The sequence below is a fragment of the Acomys minous genome (genome assembly GCF_964271855.1).
Source record: "Acomys minous genome assembly, chromosome: 3".
In the NCBI taxonomy this organism is placed as follows: domain Eukaryota; kingdom Metazoa; phylum Chordata; class Mammalia; order Rodentia; family Muridae; genus Acomys; species Acomys minous.
Genome location: NC_140485.1, coordinates 121876537 through 121891058, shown reverse-complemented (window position 1 = coordinate 121891058; position 14522 = coordinate 121876537).

Below are 14522 nucleotides of genomic sequence, written 5' to 3'. Positions count from 1 at the left end.
CATGTTTACATTCACTACACTGCACTAATCAGAAATAAGCCAATGTCCTTAATTTTTTTCATTCAATATTCAAGCTTATTTCCTACAGACCATTATTAATTACCATCTCCTTTGCCTTAATTCCAATTAATCTCCATACTTTTTATTGGTTTGTGTTGCTGAAAAAAAGTCTAATTTTGAAGACCCGGAATCATTTATTAAACCTTCCTTGTCTTTCCTGGTTATAAGCCTTTGTTTATCCTAGGTGACTGTATGGCCATGACCTATTATCTTTCCAGATACTTGTGATAGTTTTATACACATATTATTGTAGGAGTTTCCTTCCTTTTTACACCTATGAATTCATTCTATACTTATTTCTGGGATTAATCTTCTTCATCCTGAGTTTCAATGTAGTGTGTAGCTATTTCCACAATAGTGAGATGTCCTCCTTACTTCTCAACCTCTCACATTGTATCCCAGTCTATAAATGTAATATTAGTTACATTGTTTACATTTTTCTGTATAAGCATTCTAAAAGAGGGGAGGAAGATGTTATACTCATATATATCCACAGTTCTAGTACGTAATATTTTGGAAATGGCATCAATAGATAAAGGAATATACATTTTTGTATCATTGACAGATTATTGCAAGTTGACTAAAAATAGGACAGTACTAAATTACACTCTTACTCTTCTCTACATCGTTGTCAACAGTAGATATTATCCATCTTTTGGCCAAATTTATAAGAATCCATTTAGAATCTCCATCTGATCTAATTTTCCAGTGAGTATGAACATTTCCCTATCCTCATTGGTTTCTGCATTTCACATCTCAGCTGTTTATATCCTTGTTCGCTTTTGTCACTAGACTGGGAGAGAGGGTAAAGTTTTCTAAAATATTTGTTTGTGACTCTCTTAAAGAATATAATTAACAATATGTTGTCTTTGAAATGAGATGTAACTAATTCTCTCAAACCTCTTTTGTATTTAAACCACAGGCAAGTCAACTACAAAGAAAACGAAAATAAAAAGAAAGAAAGGAAGGAAGGAAGAAAAAGCTTTGCTTCTACAAAATGCTCTGAGTGATTTTAAAGTTGTTTGGCTCATTTAGAGAAGTTGGAACTAGTAATAGTAACAACAACAACAACAACAACAACAACAATAATAATAATAATATAGAAATGGCTGTGCACTTAGAAAACAGAGAGAATGAACAAAGGAAAACAAAACTGCTAGCCCACTAAGGTGTACAATGTCACTGATGCTTTAGGAAGACATGGGAGCCGGGTGCTTCTCTGTGGGTGAATCCTATTAAGAGCCTATGAGGAAAGCCAAGCTCTTTTATCTCAGGAAGAGAAAAGGCTTCTGATAAAGAATAATACAAATCTATAAAAACTATCAAGATTATTTTTACATATGTAAAATGTAATTATAATATCAATTAAACGAAAAGGTGACATTTAATGGATATGGTAATATTGCATAAAGAGTTTCTTTGAAAATTTAGGACATCCCAGAATTAGTGTCAACCCAAGGTCATAATTTTTTTCTTGATGCCCAAACCGATCCTTCAATGGAGGGTGGTGGAATGAAATCAATAGAGGACTCTTAAGAAAAAAAGGAAGTCCAGATAAAACAAATACAGAGGCTTTGTCTGAAAAATATTTGGAAAAAGGATAAAAGGCAATCATTTTTTTTTACTTCATGACTTTAAAATATTCAAATATATTTATAACTGTTGGGGACTGCAAGTTCTTTTTAATGCTCTTGGAGGAGCATTTAAATTTTTCTCCCATGTGATTTCCTTGCATTTGCAAGGTCAATGTGAAAAGGAGGCCAAGTTGTAACAATGCAATAATATCTGCCTTCCCCCGATTAAAAAGAAAGAAACACACAGCTGACAAAGGAAAGGGCTGACACATGGAGGGCTGTGATTATAAGAGCACTGTCCCTGGAGAAATAAGATCTGTATCTCTTGAGGCCATTCGGGAGATGAGAGAGTATCTGTTAGTGACTACAGATAGACAGGGTGCCCACATTTCTCAGCTCTAAACATAGCTGGGAGCCATTAGTGCGATTGGGCTGTAGGGTAGTCATCTAGACAGGCTTTGTTCTCCCCAGTAAGGACTGATGCATTTCAAGTCACTAATCAGCATTGTCTGTGCATTTGCTCAACTAATCTTCTGGCAACAGTGTGATGAACAGTCTGTCTATTGACTGGCTCAGCAGTTGCCGGCCCCTCCAAGCTCACCCCACGTTGATCCCTGGCTCCTTTCTGCTGGCTGCTCTTTTTTTTTTTCCCCTAGAAAAGAAGGATATAAAGGGCTGCCCAATCTCTTCCCCTCCCCCAAGATACAATTCCCACTGTCCAGGCCTGTTGAGTCCCCCAACATTTAGTGATTCCTTCTGGAATTCGAAAAATGCTGCTTGATTCTTTGCAGGCACTTGGCTACTTTCTGAAACTCTGCTTCCTTCAGCTCCTTCCCAAACAAGAGGTGTGTTTCTGCTGTCTTTCACATCTGTGTGTATGTGCATGCTGAGAGGAGCTCATTTATAGGAAAAAAGGAACATTTTGGTAACATCTGTCATCACTTCATCCAGAAAATACTTGTGATTAGCACTTTGTATTAGTCGTCAGAGCAGACAGTCAGAGAGACTGACCTATTTATTATTCTAATAAATACGTGGATTTGCTCGTGAATCCCTTGACAGCAAACACAACTTTAAGAAGGCAACATGAAAACTCTACATTTTCTATTTGACAATTTTTTTTTTTTACCATTTACAAAAGCAGGAATGAAAAAAACAAGAGACCGAATGCGCCTAGACGTCAGGCTGGACTTACTTCTAAAGGAAGCTCTATTACACAGGGTCTTAATTATAATTTTAAAATTACTAGCACAATACAAAATATGATTGCTTGAGAGTACAAAACTTGACTTCTTCCATTTGTGCTAAGTAGTTCACAATCAACTTCAACCAAATGTGCATGCATTTGCCAAGGACAAAGCATGAAAGAGAATCAGGCAATTACCTGTGTTTCTATTTAGCCTCACCTTCTGGTCTTAGCCACGTGTAACTAGATATAATGAATCCAAACAAGGGAAAATAAAGTTCCGTACAGGCAGAATACTTGCATGAATTGGCATTTTCATTCATTTAAATTCCTCTCTCCCAGCCCCTACCATTTCTTTGTTTCTGTACAAGAAAGATACATAGATTTCACCAGCAGAACAGCAAAGTTCCAGAGAGAAGAGCATTCCCCTGACAATGAAATCAGGATCTTGAGCCAAGAGACACTGCTTATACTCTCAGGATTTCTGCTCATGCTCACTTGTCATGCATAAACTTAAACCTCATTAGAGCCTGATTCTAGAATATCTTTGCTTTTGCCTTGTAGGGATCCACACCAATGTGAAAGGGCCCTTCAATTTGTAAAGCTGTATCCAGACTCCTTGCCCACCTCGCTGATGTGCTGTGGCTGATCTATACTTTCTGTTCAGTCCAGAAACTTGAGAATCTCTCGGGTAATATGATTGAGTTCTATAAATTTCAAATTTTTAAAGAAGTAACTCAAAACCAGTGGATTGTTGGAGTAATTACTATAACCACTATGGCACTGCAGCAGTTGCAGCAAACCTTTGCCTGAGCTCTTATCCGTATTGCATTCCAGTTTTTGATAGCTGATTCTACCATCTGGTGGACTTGGGTTCCTTAAAGAATAGCTTAAAAGGAGTTTTCATCCTTATTTCAAATCATCTGTGCAAGGAGGCAAATGTACACACACACACACACACACACACACACACACACACACACACACACACACACACACACACCATGGGTCTCATACAATGCTTGACAAGTGTTAGGCTACTGGCCTGAGAATATAGTGGTAAGATCTCTTGCCTGCCATGTGTGTGGCTGTGGGTTCCACTTTCTGAACTACTCCCACCCCACCAAAACAGCAAAAACCGCAGTCAGTTACACTCGGTTACAAGTAGTAATCTGTGAATTAGTATAGGGGAAGTGAGGAAACAGTTTGAATTTAAACCTTGCTTGGAGTCAGCCTTTCCCTGTCTATTTAAACCATTCGCCATTTTCCTCTTTCTCCTAAGCATCTTCTTAGAAGTGTGTCTACATGTTGTCTGAAAGCAGAAGTCACCAAAACAACCGAAAGTCTTAATTATGCATGTGGTTCCAAGAAGGAAGGCCAGAGATGAAAACCACACACACACACACACACACACACACACACACACACACACACACACACACACATTTTGAAATAATTTTATCATGCAGTACCAATATTTTACTTATAGAGGCAAACAGATTTAGAGTAGAAAGTCTAAAAACACATCTACAATAAAATGGAAAATTCCCAAAGTCTTCACTAAGAAAGTTATCATGTTTTCTTATTTTATTCTGGCTCCTTAACAAGTTCCAGTAGCACCATCTCTTGTTAATGATGGTTTTTAAAGTGTTCTGTACTCTTTTGAGAAAAGGCTTTTGAGTACTTACTGTCCAGTCACTTTGGTTCATTGTATGACTCATTTTATGAAAGCTTCTGCCTTCTCAGTCTTTATTAGAGTTACAAAGATAAATTCAATCTTCAATTACTTTGTACCTTTTGTCCTAAAAGAAAAGATTTTGCTCTAGGAAAAAGAGATGTAGTCCAGAACACAGCTGCTCAGGATGCAAGCAGACATTCTTCATCTATCACAAATTCTACACGGGGCAGAAGAACTTGTTGAGTTTCAAATGAAGGGACTCTGGGAAAGTCAATCTTAGTATCTTATACATGTACATTCTTTATTTTCTTTTTATTCTAATGGACCATTACTATCAAATGATTGAGGCTTATTAAGCTGATATCATGTGTCATGCGAGGATAAATCAGGTTCCTAGTTAGAAGAGCAGAATGTGAGAAAAGCTTCTATCTGAACAGCATGAGGCCGAGTTGTATCTTCCAACACAGACAGAAATGCCCTATCGTTAGATCAGATGGTGAGACCCTCATTGTGGAAGCATCACACAGCTGATAACACAGGAAGGCATCAACATTCTGGAAGTCAGGAAGAAAGCCCACACTGTTGGGTATGTTAAGCTTGAACCTCTAGCCTCATAAATGTGAGAAAGAAATAGCTGTTGTTTAAACCACCCAGCGTGCTGGTTTTTGTTATAGGCGCCCATGCTCACTCATACAGAGAGGAAACAGGACTTGTAGCAAAGAAATAAAAGCTTCCAACTTAACTGTTGATTATGTTTTGTCGCTTGTACTCCAAAAGACTATCCGTGCCCAGTCCTTAATTGCTTTTGACACTGAGTTGGAAATATTTGAGAATAGCACCAAATTCACTGACTTTTTCTCTTGGAGAATAGAGTTAGAGATCATTGATGTTCACATAAATTTCTGTCAGAACTCGTATTAGCCAGAGTTCTCCGAAGAATCCAAACTAGTAGAATGAATCCCTAGCATGAAGGAGGATTTATTAGACTTACATAATACTGGTTGGGAAATACAACAATGATCTGTGCACACTGAGGAAGCAGACAGCTGCTCAACTCACAAGGCCAGACGCCTCAGCAGCCCCATTCTGGTGTTGAAAGGGAAGTTTTCCTCGAGAGACGTTGGTCTTCTGTCCGCACCAGAACATCAAGAGTGGTGGTTGCCCGCAAGAGCAAAGGATAGCAACAGCCGCAACACCAAGGATGCACAGCAGGAGTAAAGGCAGACAGAAGAGCAACCCTGCCTGCTCTTTGCACCCCTTTGTGACTGACCTCCTACCAGAAGGCTTTGTCCACCCGGAGCAAACTCTCCTCTCAGTGAACCCTTCCTGGAGATGCTTGCTCTGACATGTGACATGTCTAGAGCTGTGTCTTTTGATTCCAGATCCCATCAAATCAAGAGGGCTTACCATCCCAGGCCTTAAAAAGAAGTTTCCTCACAATCTTAAAAAAAAAATTTCCATGCACAAGGCTCAATGTCCTAATTCTGGTTTCTAGAAAATATGACTAGGAAATTGTTAGGATACTTTTTATGTTATCACCATTGTGTAATTGTGTGAATAGGTAAGTAAAAAATGAACAAAATCCCCTCAAATTAGGGTGTTAGTAAAGAAGACGTATCCACAGTGAAAAAGATGAACAAAATCTTGCTCTTACCTCTGCTCCGAAATCATGGAAAATGGTAGATTGGAGAGGACAGATAACTTGGATATGATTATTAATATTAAAAGTATACTTTTATTTATTTAAGTTTATTTATTACATGTATAGTAGTTGGGTTTTTTGTTTTGCTTTGTGGGGGATGGAAGAAGGCACATGCTTTCTATAGCATACAAGTGGAGGTCAGAAAACAACTCGCAAGAGTAAATTCTTTCCTTCAGCCACATGAGAGTGAAAATTAAATTCTCAATTCAGGTCATAAGTCTTTGTGGCAAGTTATTTACCCACTCTGCCATCTCAAATGCCCAAATTTTACCTTGGAAGTAGGATTTAAGGCATATATGTTTATTCAGGGAAGAAACAAAATTGTATAGTTACACACCTGATAGATTTGTACTATTTGATAGGAAATTTAATTGACTCCAACAGCAGCAAAAAAAAAAAAAAATGCTTATAAACTATCTTATGCTTACTGTGAGTTCAAAGATATTTAAATAACAAACAGTTGCATAGAAAATGGAATGTGAATCATTAAAAACGACTGAAAGCAGAGTAGGCCAATGAAGAGACTGTGTGTCAAAGGGTCTCAGTGTCTTAGGGTTTCTTTGTTTTTATAGTTTATACAAGGAGACAGTACAAGTCCAACACTTAAAAAAGATGAGCTCTGAAGTTGTTCTACCTAAGTTCAAACCCTGTCTCTGCTCTTCCCTGCCAGCGTGGGTCTTTGGCCAAGAACTTAATGGATAGTAAAGACTATCATGAATGGCCAGTCCGCAGATAAACTGAGCTAACCTGTGCCATACACTGTACTAGGCCCTAAAAGAACAATTCAGAAAACTGAACTGTGCTTAAACTGGTACCCATCTCCGCCATCTTCCAGTGATAATAATAGCTCCCAGTTCCAGCCTGTGGGATGTAGGAAGTAGATGATACGGGAGACAAGAAGCTCATGCGCCGTCTTGTGTGTACCTCCTTCTGTAAGCCACATGTGGGTATAGCTTCAAGTACTTCAGATCACATTGGCGTCACAGCTGTGGGGACGAAGCGCCATCGGATTTCTTTTATTTCCCAAAGGGGGGAAAAATGAGACAGCGAGAATCCACCGGTTCCAAATGCAATCCTTTGAATGTTGTGATTTCTTTTCTCTTTTAAAAGGTATTTTATTGAATAACACCGACCCATTTGTTCCCCGATTCCCATTTCTGAAGCTGCTTTGCCAAGACAAGATCATCAATCAAGGAGAGAATGTGTCAGTGGGGGGGCTTCTCTTCCTTTGCTAAGGGTCTCTCATGTTTGTTTTCCAACAGAAACTGAGCTCTGAGTAAACACACATTTTTATTTCAGAGTAAATGCCTCTGAGTTCCACAGCACCTTTTGTTTTCTGGGAATGTCAATTTTATTTTGGTTCCCAAGTTGACAGAAAATGAAAGAAATCATTTGAAGAACTACATTTACTTCCTGTGACAAAAAAAAAAAAAAACCGATCCGTGGAAACAGCCAAAATGTTCAGTAAAGCAAGACATTTGCCAGATAAATGAAAATTTCACAAGCTGACTAATGAACACAGGTACTCACACACGGCCACCAAGAAGCCGGAAAAGCATTCAGCAACAGCAGCCTTTGGTGTAGAAATGCCTGTGCTGTGGTGCATTTCTGCGAGGACTGTAAAGTGAAAACAGAAACAGATTTGATCCCTTCCCCCACTCCCTCCCCCCATAAAGCCCTTGCTCCAGGTTCATGTTCTTTCTTCTCACAGATAGGAACTTGAAAGTAAACATGGAGGCGAAGTGCTCAGATCCGGAAAAAGAAGCTGATTAGTGAGGTGCTAAAACACTGACCTCCATAGGAGCAGAACGAACCCGTGGGAAACGACTTCAGAGCCTTAACTGCCCATCGGACACAGGAACCCTGCTTGGTCTCTTACACGTGAACTTAATGAGCGCTTCTAAGCATCAGGCATCAGATTCCCCAGGCTCTCTGGGCTGCATCCTTGACTTCCCTGTCATCCATACACTCAATATCTGCAAGTTGACGTTTTAATGAACACAGCTTAAAGAAGTGCAAAATCAAGTGGAAGGTTGGCAACCATCTGTTGAATTTGTGCTGCGTAGATAGACAATCCTCCATTTAGAAACTAGAGTGGATTGTTTTGCCCTGAATGGTGTGAGTTTCCTCTCCAAGCAGCCCGAAAAGCCGGGAGAATGACCGTGTTGTACTGAAGACGCCTGTTCAGGGAGCTTTGAGGCCAGCAAATAAAATCATACATTGTATTCCTTCTAGGAGAGGTCAGCTTGCTTTATGCACACTATCTAATCAATTCTCAAAGCATTCCATTGAAATGAGACCGAGGCAGCTACAACACTCACTTTACAGATGGATAACCTGAGGCTGTGAAAGGTGCAAACAGTTTTCAAGGTCACCTTAGGCCAGTCCCACACAACTGCAATTCTCTGGGCAACAGGAGGCAGAGACAACAGACCACCGACAGCAGGCTGCTCTCACCCTGGAGTACAGTGCCCAGTCACTAAAGAAGGAAAGGGACCAGACCAGAGCTAGCCAAATAAGGGGCCTATATGCCCAGATTTCCCAGATGATTGACAATTTTCTATTCAGCTGGAAACTGGAAGCTGCTAGGCAGAGAGAGAGAACAGCAATGAGGTCACAGATCTGCTATTTATAGGATATCAGCCACCACACTCAGCTGCCTTTCAGTTAAGGTGAATATTGAATGTAATTTTCTTTCTCCAACTCCATCCAGAGAAACTAGTTTCAGAAAAAGAAATTATAGAATTTAATAATATTTCTTGTGACATGGTGATTTGCTTTGCAACAGTCTCAGCAACGTTTACCACATATTCATCTGGGCTTATTGACCAGAAATAAAAACACGGTCACATTCTTTCTTGCTGCATAGATTTTTTTTCCGTTTTTTTTTTTTTTTTAAGTAAAGCAAGCAGTAAGTGAGCTCCCCACCCCACCCGACCCCCAGCACACACCCTTGTTTATTTAATTTCCTACCTGGAAAATATTCCTTGAATATGCAAAACAAACACAAAACATAACCCCAGTGTAGACCAACAAATAAATAACATGGCCATTTATGAGGTACAACCTCTGAGGCAATGCTGTGTGCCTGTTAAGCTGCAAGGGTTAATTCCTGTGAAAGGACACTTCCTCACATTTCTTTTTAGCTGCCTTGGATCTAAGGTCTGTGAGGGCTTCAGAGAGCAGGGGGGAGGGCCAGCCGGAAGCCTACAGCCTTTTGATGTAGATTGATGCATGACAGTAGCCCCTGCCCTAAATATCAAGTTTTGTTTCTCTTAGGCATCCCTCCCAGTTCCTCAGGAGACATTCCTTAGCTGAAGCGTGTACTCCACAGTCTTAGACCACACCGAAAATGGCAAATAAAAATGGCTGGTGTGTTCTGTGACCCACAGATGCAACCCAAAGTGCTGAAATCTGGGGGGGGAAAAGCCATTCAAGAGCTTTAAAATGTAAGGAAATGAAAGGAAAGTGCCCAAGGAGCATCTCCAAGCTGATATTTGGAGACTGGAAAAAGATGAAGAGCCACAGACCTCCTGTCTTTACCCCAAGGAAATGGCTAGGAGCCAACTGCTCAGGATCCTGGGACATTCTAACCAACCAGGAGCTACTGCACCAAAGGCTTACCTGGTCCCAGGACTCTGGTGTTGGCTCATGCATTGACTAGATCACAGATCATCATATTTTTATGGCTATTCCAATTGTTTAAAAGCCATTCAGATTTAAAAAAAAAAAAAGTCATTCAGACCACAGATGCACAGGCAAGCCAGCCAGGACCAGACTGACAAACTCAAAATGGTCTACAGGTACATCTGTATGTTAAACAGAATTCAGAAGCGTTATGACCTCACATGAAAGCTGAGAAATTCATTGACAGCACCCTGGAAGATGCTCTCCGAGCTGTTTACACACCCAGCCTGCCAAAACACCACCTTCACCTTTACGTTTGATGAATGTGGCGGCTGCCTAGCTAGCAGATAATTCAAGTTAAGGACTACAAACAAGCCTATGATATTTTATTTAAACACTTTATTTTTAACTCCCCACAAATGAGAGAGTAATCACAATTGTTTGAAGGATCATAGCTGCAGCTTTCCCTTTGAACTTCAGAATTGGTTTTATATTGGTAAGAAAGATCACAGAGATATTTGCCTTGCGAGTTCCTTTTTATGTGCAAGAGTTACTGCTGTAGATGTCGTGTGTGTGTGTGTGTGTGTGTGTGTGTGTGTGTGTGTGCGCGTGTGTGCACATTTCTTCCGCTGACCCATGTCTTCTAGGAGCCCCTCCCCTGACACCATATGCCAGCCTTTCCCCTATGTCCTCACTGTTCCTTTCGTCTCATTTGATACCCCCCTTTGCCCTCCTTTTTACCATCATTCAGCTCTTAATGATGTAACAAAGCTTGCACGGACGAAGGCTCACTGATGAGACAGTTGGCCACTTCATAGAGACAAGAACAAGAATCATCAAAAATCATAAGTCACCGTTTATTAAAAATTTAACCCGACAAAATACATTTTTACATTATGCGATTTGACTGCCACCAAAAAAAGGGAAGGAACGAAAGGAAATGTTATTACACTCAATGAAGGAATTGACCTGAGGAGAAAGCGGGTGTTTTGCTGAAGGCTACTGTGGAACAGAAGGGAGAGTCGGAGCCTGGACTTTAAAATCATAATTTTTGTCCCTATAGTTGGGAAAGGAAGGACTCTTACAGCTACTTAGATTCTTGATGCTATTGAAGTGTTCCAGTTTGAAACTTGAGTTAAAAAAAAAATTGATTACATAAAACCACCGGACTGTAAACAGGATTCAATTTATCCTGAGGTAATTTATCCAATGGTGTGAAGAAAAGCACTTTTTGCATTTTCCTAGGAAGGAAATGGGAAAAAATAGCACAGAACAGGCATCCAGTAAGCTTTCAGAGTGAGTGCCCTGTGCTCTGGACATTAACCCAGCCACTTCAGGGTTGCCCTTTCAAGTCAGCTCAATGGGTCTTTGTTCCTTTCAAGAGTGACCATTCTAGCCTGCAAAAGAACAATCCTGAATATCCAGACCAAATCCAAATAACTCAGAATTATCATAAGCAGACCAAACCAAAGGACTATCACACCCTTGTATGCAATCAGGCAGTACAGACAAGGCAACCAGGTCTACATAGCAAGCCCCACTAGATAAGTCCTGGAAAGATGCTAACAACAAAGCCCCATTCTTTAAATTAGCTACTAGGCTTGATCCAACCAATGAGACAGAATACTACCCCTTTATTTCTGTACCTAGTGCCTGGAGCCATAATATCTGAGGCCCAGTGTGGCTCCTAAGCATTATTACTCTCATAGCAGTAGACAATCAAAGTAACATGACCAGCTCTCAAGTGTACCTTCCAGATATTGAAAAACAAAAGACAAAAAATAGCCTTTATATCATTTTTAGAGACAAGCCCCCCACCACACACACACACACACACACACACACACACACACACACACACACACACACCTCCCATGTCAATTACAAGCTACTGGAAAGAACCTTGTGGATTTTAATTAGAATCGTTCATCATCAGAGTGTAAGAACTAAAACCTGTGAATTTGCTGGGGATACTATTCCAAGTAGCCTGAGGGTCATTGTCTCCTTAAAGGGGTCTTTTCCTTAGAAGATCAGGCTTTAAAATCAGAACTGCATTCCACAAGTGTCTCGGGAGAACCTGATATCTCAGGTTGCTCTTTCTCTCTTTTTTTTTTTTTTTTTTTTTTTTTTTTTTTTCCTAGTTCAAAGTAGTTCGAACCTTCCTTGAGACCTGCTGTGGGCAGCAAGGATTCTGAAACCTCAGCAGTATGTGGATAATTTCCACCTCATGGAGGTCAAGAGAAGCAGTGGCTGTAAATCTGAGAGAAAAAAAAATGCTACCCAAAGGAAAGACTTAATGACAGAGTGGCAGCGCAGAGACTAAATGAACTTTACTTGGACTTTATATAGAAAAGAACTAAAGGAGGCCTCGTGTAGACTTACAAAGAAATAGGACTGTGACTTAGCTTGTCCCAGCTTCCTCCTCCAAGGCCCCACCTGCATCATTTAGGTCTGATGACAACCACAGGCATGTAATCTAGATTTTTTTTTCTTTAAATAAAACATGTTCTTCTTACATAGCGTATTCACATAACTTGTAAAACTAGCCATTTCTCTTAATCCTGGAGCTCCTCTCTATGCATGGAGTCTCCACCACAGGCTACTCCCCTTTCAAGATGAATAACATGGGCATATAGGAATCAGTAAGCCATCTGACAGTAATTTACACATTTTAAAACTGCCTTTCTTCCCCATCTTTGCATTTTCATTAGTTGTCCCCCCAGAGCAGCTTAACTTCCCAAGTAACCAAGACTTTTGATTTCTGATTCAACCCCTCTGCTTCAGAAAATAAAAATCTTGTTGAAAAAAATTCAATTATTACTATGTACTCTGTAACTTAAGAAATTCCTTCCCGTAGGAATTTGCAGAAGGATTAAACTAATGATGACATTTAGAATATTTGTCATTGACTGTAAAAAAAGGCACAGAGACGTTTCTTCGGAGCCCTCTCAAATCCTGCTATAGAGATGACCAAAATTGTCAACCAGCAATATTGTGAGAAAATAGTTTATGCACATTGAAGCTAATAAAGATGGCAAAATATCTTTTCAACTACAGAGGCAAACAACTTGCCGTGAAATTATTTTGAGAAAAATGTAAAGAATATCCCAAAAGTTAATAAGACATTTATTCAATAACTGCAGAAAGTTAAGTCAATGATGACATAGGTACCCCAGCTCCTGTGTCTAAAAGGGTCCCACTCATTTAAACAGAAAGGAACAAAATATCAAAAGTCAAATCCGGCATCTTTAAATTGGTCCAGTAAAACTGTAACACTTCATTTCGCCTTGTGGACACAATAAGGGAACATTTGAGACAGTTGTTGAAAATTGCCTCTAGGGTGTTCATGCTACACAAACAACGCAAGTACATTGGGAGACATTTAATGTACTGTATCTAGGTTTTAATTGTTCTGCCCACACAATTAACTAGGGATTGCTCATAACAAACGAGAAGAAGACATTAAAAAAAAAACCCACATTCAAAGTTTGCAAGTGATTTTTTTCGGTACATATTTGCAATTAAATATAATACACACACAAACACTAGACTATCAGGTATACTACTTAGTTTTTTATAGCTATAACTCAAATAGCTGATAGAATGTAAAGGGAATAAATTCCATTCATATTCAAGGTTTCAGAGGGCTTCCTATGGTGTAGGCTTCCTCTGTTATTACCTTAGGCCTAACATGAGGCTGAATGCCATGACAGTGAACACAGAAGGAAAAAGAGAATATTCACTTGACAGCACATAGGAGGAAGACAGAAGCAATACAACGACACATCTTTGTCACTGACATCTATTGAAAACTTCTACCAACTCCCCAAAATCCAGTCAAAACTTGAATTATCAGTGGATTATTATATTTATGAGGAACCCTCATGGTCCAACCAAAAGCCTACCAGCTGACAACCAAGCTCCCAATACATAAATGTCTGAGGAAATTTAGTTTTGAAGCCGTAAAGTCTACCTTAAAGTAATAAATTCATTAAGTCCATCTATTAGAGTTTCCACAGTGTTAATAGCTCATGCACCGCTCAGAAGTCCAAGTCCAAAGTATCTGAGACACAAACAAAATTCTTAACTGTGAGCACCAACTAAGCTCCCTCTTAGAGCATTATACCTCTTCTAACCATTTCCAAATTTCTTCTACCCTCCAAAGTTCCAAAGACATAAGAACTTCATGCTCCAATTTAATCACAGCAACAACACCTCTTGGGTGTTGTCGTCAGCCATTCATTGTGATCATATACTTAAGAAAGTCAACTTACAGGAGGAGGAATTGATTTATGGTGAGGGATTTAGAGGTTTCAGTCTAATGAGATGGAAGAGCACAGGGAAGTAAATTCCTCCTGGCACACAGGAAGCTGAGGGCGGTAACAGGAAAAGGCCAGTGCTAAAGTACACCCTTGAGAGACGTGACTGACTCACTCACCTCCAACAGTGAGATTCTACATTCCCAAAAGGTCTACTCAAAATTTAAACCTATCAATGAATGAGTCGACTAATGAGATAAAAGTAGCCATGACCCAACTACGTTTTAAAGGCCCATCAAAGTTAGCAATCAAGCCCCTATATATTACCACATGGGAGATAGTTCATGCTCAAACCGGAACATCTCGTTATGATACCTGAGTTAACAGTGCTCTCTTTGATGAATAAAGCTTGTCTTTTCCTGAGATGTTGCCTTTC